Below are 4,918 nucleotides of genomic sequence, written 5' to 3' on the forward strand. Positions count from 1 at the left end.
TTTAAGCTCGAAAGCATTACATACCACGATGCCTAAGATGATCGGCATGGTGTTTGACGAGGTAAAAACAGGTTGAAGGAACAAGCTAACCAGGTTACCTGATGTATCCATTTGGTCTTTATTTAGATAAGATGCAAACTCATTTTTTAAATTACAAATACTCAGTAAAGCATACTTTTCAAAGAATACCTAAAAATACAAAAAAGTAGAAATTGTAAAGTAAAATCATCCAGAGCTCATCTAGTTCAATTGCTCTTAAGATTTGGGTACTTTTTCTTCTTTTTCTTCTTTTCTATTCCTGTAGATTTTTTATGTAATCATTATTTTTCCATCAGTAATTACTAGATAGAACTAAAAATCTCAAAAAGAAAGAAAATGCCAGGGAACTGTATGGAATATGTCACTGTAGATAAATATCAATCCATTGGTTTCTGTGATATATGATATATGAACAGAATTCCACAAAGAAAACTATTTTTCTATGTTTTAAAAAATGTAGAAAATTAATTACTGAAAAATTACTAAGTTTTAGACTTAAAGTCTTCAAATTACAAAAAAAAAAAAAAAAATCCTACAATTCCACTTCCTACCCTTGCCAATCAGTGATTCCCTGGCTTCTTCCCATTCATTTTTCATGAAGCAAGTCTCACAATTCAAGGTGACCATATCTCCTCCTGCTGTACAATCCCCTTTAGAGGTAACCAATGTGTGAAGAAAGGAAAGAGGCAAATCTACGATAACATTCTGCTAATACCATTTCACCATCATTGGCATTCTCAATTACAATTATCACTAAGATTAGAGCAAGGAGACTTAGGAGCTACTTTTCAAGTGCAAGATAGACTATAAGCTTTAAAAACTTAAATTAGAATAAGAGATATTTAAGTCATGCAAGAGAGATTAACTTGTAAATTTGGACTTTCTAGGAAACACCTACTCCTCTGAGGGATCTAGAGAATCATGTCCCATCTATAAAAAACAAAACCCGTTTTAAGAAAAATAACTCAATTGAATTAATATAAATTAACCTGTGAATAAGTAGTTATTTTAAAATAACAAGCTGTTTGAAGGTTATGTTTTCTTCCATTTTTGGTGCCTTATATTTGCCACAGCCAAGGCGAAAAGATAATAAAATCTTTGACATAATATCATCAAGGGGTAATCAGTAACTGATAACTGCCTCATGGCAGATAATCTAGACAGTCCCTGTCCTATATTCTAAAGCAGAAAAGACCAACAGACATCAAAGGGAGTCTGTCTTCCAAGGATTCTATGGCAGTATTACTCCACTATCCCACTGTCTGGCCGAGGAGCTAAATGCAGTATTTTCTTCTGTTCAACCTAATAGGAAGAGTATCAATGATTAAAGATTGTAAACACATCTCCTAAGGAATACCAAATCCGGTACAATGCAATCTCAATGGGAAAACAATCTCTGAAAGACAAGAGAAAAAAAAAACTCATTTATCCAGTTTTTTAAGATAAAAAACTTAAATTACTAAGCATTTTTATTCCTCATACTACACCCATCATGGTACTATTTTCACCATTTTAAAGAAAAGGGAGGCCAAGTTACTTTCCTAATGAGCAATAAAACCTACAATTTTGTAGAATTCTGTGAATTTCATAGTAGGAACAGATAATAAGTGTTAATATATATTCACCTAACAGATCCCTAAAATACATGAAGCAAAAACTGAGAGAATGCAAGGGAGAAAGAGATAATTCAACAATCATAGTTGGAGCCTATTTAATGCCTCATTTTCAATATTGGACAGAGGAACTATGCTGAATATCAAAAAGGAAAGAGAGCTTTAACAACACTATGAACCAAACAGGTCTAACAGACATCTATAGAGGAATCCACCTAACAATAGCAGAATAGTCATTTTTCCCAAGCACACATGGAAACATTCTCCAGGCTAGACCATATGTTAGACCATAAAACAAGTCTAAATAAATTTATTCAGATCATGCTTAAAATGTTACCTGTCCAGAGTTGGGATACATTAGAAGTCAGTAATGCAAGAAATTTTGGCAAATTCACAAATATGTGGAAATTAAACTGCACATTCTTGAATATCCAAGGGGTCAAAGAAGAAATCATAAGAGAAATTACAAAATCCTTTATATAAATGAAAACAAACACAACATAACAAAACTTATGGAATGCAGCTAATGCAGGGCTTACAGTAAAAGTTATAGCTGCAAGACACATATATTAAAAATACATACCTTTATTAGAAACAATAAGCACCTCAAATCAATAATTTAAACGTCCACCTTAAGAACTAAAAAAGAACAAACCACAAATAAGCAAAAAGAAATAATAAAGATTAGAGTGCAAACAAATGAAACAGAAAATATGAGAGAAGATTAATAAACCCAAAAATTGATTTTATTTTTTTTTTAATATCAGTATGGGCGCAGTGGCTCATGCCTATAGTCCCAGCACTTTGGGAGGCCAAGGTAGGTGGATCACTTGAGGTCAGGAGTTCGAGGCCAACCTGGCCAACATGGTGAAACCCTGTCTCTACTAAAAATACAAAACTTAGCTGGGCATAGTGGTGGGTGCCTGTAATAATCCCAGCTACTCGGGAGGCTGAGGCAGAAGAATCGCTTGAACCCGGGAGGTGGAGGTTGCAGTGATCTGAGATCGTGCCACTGCACTCCAGCCTGGGCAACAGACTGAGACTCCATCTTAAAAATAAAAAAGAAAAGAAAATATCAACAAAATTAACAAAAGTTTTAGCTAGAGTGACCAAGGAAAAACATAAAAACTTAAATTACTAAAATCAGAAATAAAAGAAGGGGTATCACTAATAACCTTAAAGATAGAGATATATATGGGAATACTATGAACAACAGTATGCCAATAAATTAGATGATTGATGTGCAATAGACAAATTCCTAGGAAGACATGACCAGCAAAAATTGACTCAAAAATAAACAGAAAATCTGAATAGACTAATTAAAGAGATTGAATTAGTCATGTTAAAACTTCTCAAAATAAAAGCTTACCAGTAGCTTCACTGGTAAATGGTACCAAACATTTAAAGAGTTAATACCAATCCTTCACAAACTTCTCCAAGAAGTAGACATGAATAAAATACTTTCCAACTGATTCTATGAGGCATTTTACCCTCATAACAAAAACAGACAATGACATAATAAGAAAAGAAAATAAAGAAAACTACAGAAGAACATCACTTATGAGGTCATAAACGAAAGAAAAGGATTCTCAAATTCAAAAATACATAAATATATAAAAAGGCTTCTACACCATGACAAAATGGGATTTCTCCTAGGAATTTAAGGTTGGTCTAACATCCAAAAATCAATATTAATAGAATAATATAATATAATAATCAACATTAACAGAATAAAGGACAAAGTCCATACAATCATCTCAGTAGGTGAAAATATAACATTTGAAAAACATTCAATAATCATTCATGATAAAAGATAAACACTAGAAATAAAAGGGAATTTCCTAATTCTGATAAAGAGTATCTATTTTAAAATCCACAGTTAACATTATGCTTTACAATGAAAGGCTGAAGTTTTCATCCAAATCAGGAATAATACAAGGATGTCTGCTCTCATCACAACTCTTTAGCATTGTACAAGAGGCTCTAGTCATAACTATTAAGCCAAAAAGAAAAGATATAATATGTATATGATTGGGAAGAAAGAGTAAGACTATATCTATTCACAGATTATATAATTTGTATATAGAAGCTTCTAAGGAATTCACTTTTAAATGTGTGTGTATACAAATAGATAGATAGATAGATAGATAGATAGATAGATAGATAGATAGACCAATAAACAACTTCAGCCAAGTTGCTGATACAAGATCAGTATACAAAAATTGGTTATATTTATCTTCACCACAAATGAACAACCTAAAAACAAAATTGAGAAAGCAATTCTGTTTATAATTCAATTTGAAAGAATGAAACAACGTCTCTACTAAAAAATACAAAAAACTAGCCGGGCGAGGTGGCGGGCGCCTGTAGTCCCAGCTACTCAGGAGGCTAAGGCGGGAAAATGGCGTAAACCCGGGAGGCGGAGCTTGCAGTGAGCTGAGATCCGGCCACTGCACTTCAGCCCGGGCAACAGAGCGAGACTCCGTCTCAAAAAAAAAAAAAAAAGAAAGAAAGAATGAAACAAGTAGAAATAACCTTAAAAGAAGTTCAAGACCTGCATACAAAAACTACAAAACACAGTTGGAAAAAAAAATAAAGAATTCCTAAATAAAGGAAAAAGCATTCCATGCTCATGAATTGGAAGATTTAAAATTATTAAGATGCCAATACAACTCGAATTTACCTACAGACTCAGCCCAATCTTGATCAAAACACTAGCTTCTTTTAAGCAGAAATTGACAAGCCAACTCTAAAATCCATATGAAAATACAAGAGACCAAGAGTAGCCAGAACAATTTTGAAAAGGAAGAGCAAAGTTGAAGAACTCACATGTTCTCATTTCAAAGTCTACTACAAGGCAACAGTAATCAACAAAGTGTGGTACTGGCATAAGGATAAACATATACATTAAGTGAATAAAAGTAAGACTCCATAAATTAACCTTCACATTTTTAGTCAGTTGATTTTCAACAGAAGTGCTAAGAAAATTCAATTGGAATTTTTTTATGTTAGCCTTAGATAACAGGTATATTCAAAATATGTAAACCACAATATCAAAAACAGCCCAGTAATAAAGAATAACTAAGATACCAAAATTTATAGTCTTAAAAATTGAATAGAATCATAATCTCAGAAACTATAAATATACTTAGTGTCATGTAAGTGAGATTTGTCAAATGAGCAAACTTAATTTTTTCCTGACTTCAAGGGAGTTCATTTGCAACCAGCAGACTTTGTATTTAAGAAAAATATTCATAAATTAAAAT

This window comes from Macaca nemestrina, chromosome 1 (genome assembly GCF_043159975.1).
Source record: "Macaca nemestrina isolate mMacNem1 chromosome 1, mMacNem.hap1, whole genome shotgun sequence".
Taxonomy (NCBI): domain Eukaryota; kingdom Metazoa; phylum Chordata; class Mammalia; order Primates; family Cercopithecidae; genus Macaca; species Macaca nemestrina.